Source organism: Coregonus clupeaformis, chromosome 3, assembly GCF_020615455.1.
Source record: "Coregonus clupeaformis isolate EN_2021a chromosome 3, ASM2061545v1, whole genome shotgun sequence".
NCBI classification, from domain to species: Eukaryota; Metazoa; Chordata; class Actinopteri; order Salmoniformes; family Salmonidae; genus Coregonus; species Coregonus clupeaformis.
In genome coordinates this window covers 4,213,134-4,222,867 of record NC_059194.1, presented here as the reverse complement: position 1 = coordinate 4,222,867, position 9,734 = coordinate 4,213,134, and the positions used below count along the sequence as shown (strand labels likewise).

General features: G+C 45.6%; 1 protein-coding gene across 2 annotated transcripts in view; it reads left to right on the top strand.

Annotated features, from left to right (window-relative positions):
- Positions 1 to 348: 348 nt before the first annotated feature.
- Positions 349 to 9,734, top strand: part of LOC121539167 (neuroligin-3-like) — a 343,557-nt gene continuing 334,171 nt past the window's right edge. For both annotated transcript variants that reach the window (XM_045206887.1, XM_045206888.1), the window contains exon 1: positions 349 to 777. The gene's annotated coding sequence lies outside the window, so the exon portion shown is untranslated. The remainder of the gene's footprint in view (positions 778 to 9,734) is intronic.

Below are 9,734 nucleotides of genomic sequence, written 5' to 3'. Positions count from 1 at the left end.
ATCACTTCTGCATAAACAGACTGATAGGAGAACAGAAACAGTCAGATATTAGCCATTTCAAGAGGCAGTGGCATTTACTATAATGGACTGAATTTAGTTGAAAGCATTTTTCTGATAAGACAGTACATGAGCATGTGTGCATGCATTTACGCTCAAAAGGCAGAATAATATTAATTTAAGAATACAACCTTTTGGAATATGAATCCATTGAGAATGTGTGAAGCAAGTGATGCCACACAAGCCCTGTGCCACTGCCAACCCCACGTGACTTGGCTCAGCATTTCCACCATGAGTGATAAACAGGGAGTCAAACGCTACAGCAGTGGGATAATTTATTCTTTTCGGAAGACACTTTGCAAAAAGCCTCGTCCTCTCCTTTTCATGTAGGATGCGGATGCCCTTGGTTACCTAGTCACTCTATTGGCGTTCCCGAATATCGAGCTGGGACCGCGCAGCGCGCTCTGTCAGAGCTGGTGTGTGTGGTGGAGAGACCTTACGAAGAGGCAAGGAAAGCACGTCTAACGTGCAGCACGGACGGAGAAGCTTAGCCGCGGAGAAAACAGAAGAAAAAATATTAACATATGAACGGACTGAAAATGCTGAAGGATCTTTATGTTGGGAAATGTCATTCTGAAACGAATCAAAGTAATACACTATAAGGATATCTGCAAGGACTATTTACAACTGCAAGTAAAGTGCACAGAAATATTGTCTCCAGCTTTTTTCTAAAGAAAATACCGGGAATGGAATGGGGGAATTTGCTTCTCGCCAAGGCAGGTGAGAAACAGGCAACACTTGATTAAGAGCTAGTATTCTTATAACATTTTCAGGGTGACATTTGGCTGAAATTACTGTTAATGTAACTATAAAATGCATCTCAGTAGCCTATTTGATTATGTGCCTGCTATATTTTACTTTGCAGTGAGACACTGATGTGTTCTATTCAGTCGGTGCTGATGTTGGACATCGTGTCCAGTGATACGCGTGCCTTTGAATTTGAGTGTCGTGGACAGAGAGAGACACAGAGCTACGTGAAATTTGAGCTCAAAGTTAAATGTCTGGTTGTGTTGGGCAGTCTGGTCTCATGTATTGTGAGAATTTATTCTAGTGCAGGGAACTAAATCACATGGTTGAATACCGCAGGTGTCCGTCTCCGTTTAGTGATGGTGAAAATTGAGTACTTGTTACTTGGGCTATGGTCTGCCTGTCGCTGGCCTGTCTGCGCGGTGCGTTCCTGCGGTGCTTGACCATCGGCTGTGATGGAGTATTCAATGTGCTAGGCCTACTGAAGCTCCTGTGGGTACTGAACGTTCACATAACAAAACATTCCCAAAATTATAAGGCCATAAATGTGGGTGCCAGATGAGAGAGGAATCTTTCTCTTGGTATAGGCCTACTGCAAGTACATCTCTCTGGTTGAAATGGGTGGGTGTGTAGACCTGCTGTAGTCGCTTTCAATTACCCAATATGGTTGTCCACAAGTTTTGACCAGATTCATAGATTTTGGGGTGTTCTTGGACTCTTGGTTCGATCAAGTTCAAGTAATGCGTAAAATATGACCCTTTTTGTTTTGAGGAGTCTATGTATTATAAGTACAGGTAGGCATGTATTAATCATGCTATATTAACAATAATAATAATTAACGTTATTATGATGTCTGTTACTAGCCTAAGCTACTGTTCATTACTAGTGTTTTAGTGAATTATTTATTGTTATTACACTGTTATTACACAGTTATTACACAGTTATTACATCATTATTACACAGTTATTACACCGGAATTACACAGTTATTACACCGGAATTACACAGTTATTACATCGTTATTACAATATGCTCTGAGCCTCTGTGATTCTGCTACCTTCAAGTGTCAGTAAATGATTATGTGAGTCCACCTGTCTGCGTCTCCACATGCCCGCTGAAACGATGCTGCTTTGCCCAGAGGGGAGCAGAGCTCTGCTCATCTCACGTCCATGAATGAACCCTCTGTGTTTGTTATAGGCTACTCAAATAAGGCATTTTCATGGTATATTTTTTGTGACTTGATGAAATATCGAACATCAAAACGACCTCTTTCACTGTGAGAAAACGATTCTATCATGGAGTTGTAGGGCTATAATTACTAACTAATAATAGGAGTAAACTGTCTTATTTTAGCATTTAAACCATCTGGTTTCCCTGAATGTATTCTCTTTGCTTTTCTCCCTAATTTCCCGTCGTTTAGCACGCTGAGTAAAATGGTCTCATTGTAGTCTTGCATGGGGGTGAAGGAAGAATTAACTTAGAGAGCTGAATTGCAATGGGGAGAGAGGAAGAGAGGGGAGGGGGAGAGAGGAGGGGAGGGGGAGAGAGAAAGAGAGGGGAGGGGGAGAGAGGAGGAGAGGGGAGGGGGAGAGAGGAAGAGAGGGGAGGGGGAGAGAGGAGGAGAGGGGAGGGGGAGAGAGGAAGCGAGGGGAGGGGAGTGATCGATCACAGCCTTGAACCACGTGACTTCCGTCTCGCTTCCGCATTGTCTCCGTGCTGCTGTGCTGTTTGTTGCTACTTGGCTACCTGCCAAACTATTCACGTTTTACTTTTAATAAACGTTTAATCAATCTCTGTGTTCAACAAATTTACCAACTTTTTAGTTTTGTCCTCACTCATCTTTTTTCGTTAAACTTTTTCACCCGGACGTTTTATCCCGAGACAGAAGAGTCATTTTCCTGTGCGTTTTAGCTGCCAATTTTACTTTATTTTCCATTTTTCCATCGCAACTTTTTTCCCTTATTCAACTTTTTTCACTCCGGACGCTTTATCTGGACATGGTTCGTCAACATCTTCAACAGCCGAAGCTAAGTAGTAACATTAACATGATGTCTTCTAATTGTAGTCGCTGTACTCATAATATACAGGAGAACGATCGCCTTACGGGCGAGAATAGCTGTGCTACAAGCCCAGCTTCAGACGCAATCGTTAGGCAAGGGTAATGTCAGTGTAGGAAAGGAAGAAACAGCGTCTGTGCCACCAGTAAGTACAGACAGTAACGTTAGTATAAATCCCCCGCACAGTCCCCGCAGCCGGACAACTTTCTCATGGCTTCTGGAGGGAAATACTGTTGGAATGCTCAACCGGTGTCGCTCATTCAGCCGACAGAAACCTTCAACCGGTTTTCCCCATTATGTAGCGAGTCGGAGTCTGAGTCTGAGTCTTCTCTTGTCTCTACTCCTCCCGTTACGGGGTCTGAGACGCCCGAAGGCTCCCACCATTAGCTCTGACAAATTGAAAACCCTAGTCATTGGCGACTCCATTACCCGCAGTATTAGACTTAAAACGAATCACCCAGCGATCATACACTGTTTACCAGGGGGCAGGGCTACCGACGTTAAGGCTAATCTAAAGATGGTGCTGGCTAAAGCTAAAACTGGCGAGTGTAGAGAGTATAGAGATATTGTTATCCACGTCGGCACCAACGATGTTAAGATGAAACAGTCAGAGGTCACCAAGTGCTACATAGCTTCAGTGTGTAAATTAGCTAGAAAGATGTGTCGGCATCGAGTAATTGTCTCTGGCCCCCCTCCCAGTTAGGGGAAGTGACGAGCTCTACAGCAGAGTCTCAGCACTCAATCGCTGGTTGAAAACTGTTTTCTGCCCCTCCCAAAAGATAACATTTGTGGATAATTGGCCCTCTTTCTGGGACTCACCCACAAACAGGACCAAGCCTGACCTGCTGAGGAGTGACGGACTCCATCCTAGCTGGAGGGTGCTCTCCTCTTATCTACCAACATAGATAGGGCTCTAACTCCTCTAGCCCCACAGTGAAATAGGGTGCAGGCCAGGCAGCAGGCTGTTAGCCAACCTGCCAGCTTAGTGGAGTCTGCCAATAGCATAGTCAGTGTAGTCAGCTCAGCCATACCCATTGAGACTGTGTCTGTGCCTCGACCTAGGTTGGGCAAAACTAAACATGGCGGTGTTCACCCTAGCAATCTTATTAGGATAAAGACCTCCTCCATTCCTGCCATTATTGAAAGAGATCGTGATACCTCACATCTCAAAATAGGGTTACTTAATGTTAGATCCCTCACTTCAAAGGCAGTCATAGTCAATGAACCAATCACTGATCATAATCTTGATGTGATTGGCCTGACTGAAACATGGCTTAAGCCTGATGAATTTGCTGTGTTAAATGAGGCCTCACCTCCTGGTTACACTAGTGACCATATTCCCCGTGCATCCCGCAAGGGCGGAGGTGTTGCTAACATTTACGATAGCAAATTTCAATTCTACAAAAAAAAAAATGGCGTTTTCATCTTTTGAGCTTCTAGTCATGAAATCTATGCAGCCTACTCAATCACTTTTTATAGCTACTGTTTACAGGCCTCCTGGGCCATATACAGCGTTCCTCTCTGAGTTTCCTGAATTCCTATCAGACCTTGTAGTCATAGCAGATCATATTCTAATTTTTGGTGATTTTAATATTCACATGGAGAAGTCCACAGACCCACTCCAAAAGTCTTTCGGAGCCATCATCGACTCAGTGGGTTTTGTCCAACATGTCTCTGGACCTACTCACTGCCACAGTCATACTCTGGACCTAGTTTTGTCCCATGGAATAAATGTTGTAGATCTTAATGTTTTCCACAAAATCCTGGACTATCGGACCACCATTTTATTACGTTTGCAATCGCAACAAATAATCTGCTCAGACCCCAACCAAGGAGCATCAAAAGTCGTGCTATAAATTCTCAGACAACACAAAATTCCTTGATGCCCTTCCAGACTCCTTCTGCCTACCCAAGGACGTCAGAGGACAAAATCAGTTAACCACTTAACTGAGGAACTCAATTTAACCTTGCGCAATACCCTAGATGCAGTTGCACCCCTAAAAACGAAAAACATTTGTCATAAGAAACTAGCTCCCTGGTATACAGAAAATACCCGAGCTTTGAAGCAAGCTTCCAGGAAATTGGAACGGAAATGGCGCCACACCAAACTGGAAGTCTTCCGACTAGCTTGGAAAGACAGTACCGTGCAGTACCGAAGAGCCCTCACTGCTGCTCGATCATCCTACTTTTCCAACTTAATCGAGGAAAATAAGAATAATCCAAAATTTCTTTTTGATACTGTTGCAAAGCTAACTAAAAAGCAGCATTCCCCAAGAGAGGATGGCTTTCACTTCAGCAGTAATAAATTCATGAACTTCTTTGAGGAAAAGATCATGACCATTAGAAAGCAAATTACGGACTCCTCTTTGAATCTGCGTATTCCTCCAGGGCTTAGCTGTCCTGGATCTGCACAGCTCTGCGAGGGCCTGGGATCGGGAGAGACACTTAAGTGTTTTAGTACTATATCTCTTGACACAATGATGAAAATAATCATGGCCTCTAAACCTTCAAGCTGCATACTGGATCCTATTCCTACTAAACTGCTGAAGGAGCTGCTTCCTGTGCTTGGCCCTCCTATGTTGAACATAATAAACAGCTCTCTATCCACCGGATGTGTACCAAACTCACTAAAAGTGGCAGTGATAAAGCCTCTCTTGAAAAAGCCAAACCTTGACCCGGAAAATATAAAAAACTATCGGCCTATATCGAATCTTCCATTCCTCTCAAAAATTTTTAGAAAAAGCTGTTGCGCAGCAACTCACTGCCTTTCTGAAGACAAACAATGTATACGAAATGCTTCAGTCTGGTTTTAGACCCCATCATAGCACTGAGACTGCACTTGTGAAGGTGGTAAATGACCTTTTAATGGCGTCAGACCGAGGCTCTGCATCTGTCCTCGTGCTACTAGACCTTAGTGCTGCCTTTGACACCATCGATCACCACATTCTTTTGGAGAGACTGGAAACCCAAATTGGTCTACACGGACAAGTTCTGGCCTGGTTTAGATCTTACCTGTCGGAAAGATATCAGTTTGTCTCTGTGAATGGTCTGTCCTCCGACAAATCAACTGTACATTTCGGTGTTCCTCAAGGTTCCGTTTTATGACCACTATTGTTTTCACTATATATTTTACCTCTTGGGGATGTTATTCGAAAACATAATGTTAACTTTCACTGCTATGCGGATGACACACAGCTGTACATTTCAATGAAACATGGTGAAGCCCCAAAATTGCCCTCGCTTAGAAGCCTGTGTTTCAGACATAAGGAAGTGGATGGCTGAAAACTTTTTACTTTTAAACTCGGACAAAACAGAGATGCTTGTTCTAGGTCCCAAGAAACAAAGAGATCTTCTGTTAAATCTGACAATTCATCTTGATGGTTGTAAAGTCGTCTCAAATAAAACTGTGAAGGACCTCGGCGTTACTCTTGACCCTGATCTCTCTTTTGACGAACATATCAAGACTGTTTCAAGGACAGCTTTTTTCCATCTACGTAACATTGCAAAAATCAGAAATTTTCTGTCCAAAAATGATGCAGAAAAATTAATCCATGCATTTGTTACTTCTAGGTTAGACTACTGCAATGCTCTATTTTCCGGCTACCCGGATAAAGCACTAAATAAACTTCAGTTAGTGCTAAATACGGCTGCTAGAATCCTGACTAGAACCAAGAAATTTGATCATATTACTCCAGTGCTAGCTTCCCTACACTGGCTTCCTGTTAAGGCAAGGGCTGATTTCAAGGTTTTACTGTTAACCTATAAAGCGTTACATGGGCTTGCTCCTACCTATCTTTCCGAGTTGGTCCTGCCGTACATACCAATACGTACGCTACGGTCACAAGACGCAGGCCTCCTAATTGTCCCTAGAAGCAAACAGCGGGAGGCAGGGCTTTCTCCTATAGATCTCCATTTTTATGGAACAGTCTGCCTACCCATGTGAGAGACGCAGACTCGGTCTCAACCTTTAAGTCTTTACTGAAGACTTATCTCTTCAGTAGGTCATATGATTGAGTGTAGTCTGGCCCAGGAGTGTGAAGGTGAACGGAAAGGCTCTGGAGCAACGAACAGCCCTTGCTGTCTCTGCCGGGCCGGTTCCCCTCTCCACTGGGGTTCTCTGCCTCTAACCCTGTTGCAGGGGCTGAGTCACTGGCTTGCTGGTGCTCTTTCATGCCGTCCCTGGGAGGGGTGCGTCACTTGAGTGGGTTGAGTTACTGACGTGATCTTCCTGTCTGGGTTGGCGCCCCCCTTGGTTTGTGCTGTGGTGGAGACCTCTGTGGGCTATACTCGGCCTTGTCTCAGGATTGTAGGTTGGTGGTTGAGGATATCCCTCTAGTGGTGCGGGGGCTGTGCTTTGGCAGAGTGGGTGGGGTTATATCCTTCCTGTTTGGCCCTGTCCGGGGGTTTCTTCGGATGGGGCCACAGTGTCTCGGACCGCTCTCTGTCTCAGCCTCCAGTATTTATGCTGCAGTAGTTTATGTGTCGGGGGGCTGGGGTTAGTTGGTTATACCTGGAGTACTTCTCCTGTCTTATCCAGTGTCCTGTGTGAATTTAAGTATGCTCTCTCTAATTCTCTCGTTCTCTCTTTCTCTCTGAGAACCTGAGCCCTAGGACCATACGTCAGGACTACCGGGCATGATGACACCTTGCTGTCCCCAGTCCGCCTGGCCTTGCTGCTATTCCAGTTTCAACTGTTCTGCCTGCGGTTACGAAACCCCTACCTGTCCCAGACCTGCTGTTTTCAACTCTTAATGATCGGCTATGAAAAGCCAACTGAGAGACCTGAGCCCTAGGACCATACGTCGGGACTACCGGCCGTGGTGACTCCTTGCTGTCCCCAGTCCGCCTGGCCTTGCTGCTATTCCAGTTTCAACTGTTCTGCCTGCGGTTATGGAACCCCTACCTGTCCCAGACCTGCTGTTTTCAACTCTTAATGATCGGCTATGAAAAGCCAACTGAGATTTATTCCTGATTATTATTTGACCATGCTTGTCACTTATGAACATTTTTGAACATCTTGGCATGGTTCTGTTATAATCTTCACCCGGCACAGCCAGAAGAGGACTGGCCACCCCTCATAGCCTGGTTCCTCTCTAGGTTTCTTCCTAGGTTTTCGCCTTTCTAGGGAGTTTTTCCTAGCCACCGTGCTTCTACACCTGCATTACTAGCTGTTTGGGGTTTTAGGCTGGGTTTCTGTACAGCACTTCGAGATATTAGCTGATGTAAGAAGGGCTATATAAAATAAAATTGATTGATTGATTGAGTGAGGAAGAGAGGGGAGGGGGAGAGAGGAGGAGAGGGATAGAGGAGGAGAGAGGAGGAGAGGGAGGGGGAGAGAGGAGGAGAGGGAGGGGGAGAGAGGAAGAGAGGGGAGGGGGAGAGGAGGAGAGGGGAGGGGGAGAGAGGAAGCGAGGGGAGGGGAGGGAGGAAGAGAGGGGAGGGGGAGAGAGGAGGAGAGGGATAGAGGAGGAGAGAGGAGGAGAGGGAGGGGGAGAGAGGAGGAGAGGGGAGGGGGAGAGAGGAGAGAGGGAGGGGGAGAGAGGAGGAGAGGGAGGGGGAGAGAGAAAGAGAGGGGAGGGGAAGAGAGGAGGAGAGGGGGAGAGAGGAAGAGAGGGGAGGGGAGAGAGGAGGAGAGGGGAGGGGGAGAGAGGAAGCGAGGGGAGGGGAGTGAGGAAGAGAGGGGAGGGGGAGAGAGGAGGAGAGGGATAGAGGAGGAGAGAGGAGGAGAGGGGAGGGGGAGAGAGGAGGAGAGGGGAGGGGGAGAGGAAGAGAGGGGAGGGGGAGAGGAGGAGAGGGAAAGAGGAGGAGAGAGGAGGAGAGGGGAAGGAGAGAGAGGAAGAGAGGGGAGGGGAGAGAGGAGGAGAGGGGAGAGAGGAGGAGAGGGGAGGGGGAGAGAGGAAGAGAGGGGAGGGGGAGAGAGGAGGAGAGAGGGGAGGGGGAGAGAGGAAGAGAGGGAGAGACAATGTCAGACAAGGTGTTGTCATGGTGATTCAGTGAATAAGCAATTGTTTCCCCCTAAAAACAAAGCATTTATAAGAATTTCGCCTTTCTATTACTGCTCATTTTTACTTTTGTATATAGCCTATAGTGCAAAGGAGCAATTAGCCACAGAAGCATAGAAGATTTTGATGTTGGACTTCTATTACATGTTTGAATTGTCTCCCAATATACATTTCCTTTCCCTATGATCCTTTACATGTAACTTTGATGTAATAATAATAATATGCCATTTAGCAGACGCTTTTATCCAAAGCGACTTACAGTCATGCGTGCATACATTTTTGTGTATGTGTGGTCCCGGGGATCGAACCCACTACCTTGGCGTTACAAGCGCCGTGCTCTACCAGCTGAGCTACAGAGGACCAGATTTGATGGTGTGTGCTTTTAGTACAATTTCATGGATAATGTTCATTTCCCCACTGTCCCCTTCTCCATTCGTATTTCTGTCCCGTAGCCTACACCGGTCTTCAAACCAGTTCCCTGCTCTTTCAAATCCGATTCTCCTACTAATAGAATATGGGTTGTTTTGGCTTTTCTCCCACGCACCAGTCAAGATGACTACATCATTCATTTTCTGAGAAAAGGGCCCAAGTTATTAAGTCACACAGTTATGATGACATCATTCATATTCTGAGAAAAAGGGCCCAAGTTATTAAGTCACACAGTTATGCCAGAACTAAAAATGTTAGACACAGCAACATAAAGGCTTGTAGTTAAATCGTTTTCATGATGGGGTAATCAAATAATAGTCAAATATATTATATTACTTGTTTTATTATGTCACACACACACACACAAGCGAGAGAGAGAGAGAGAGAGAGAGACAGAGAGAGAGAGAGAGAGAGAGAGAGAGAGAGAGACAGAGAGAGACACC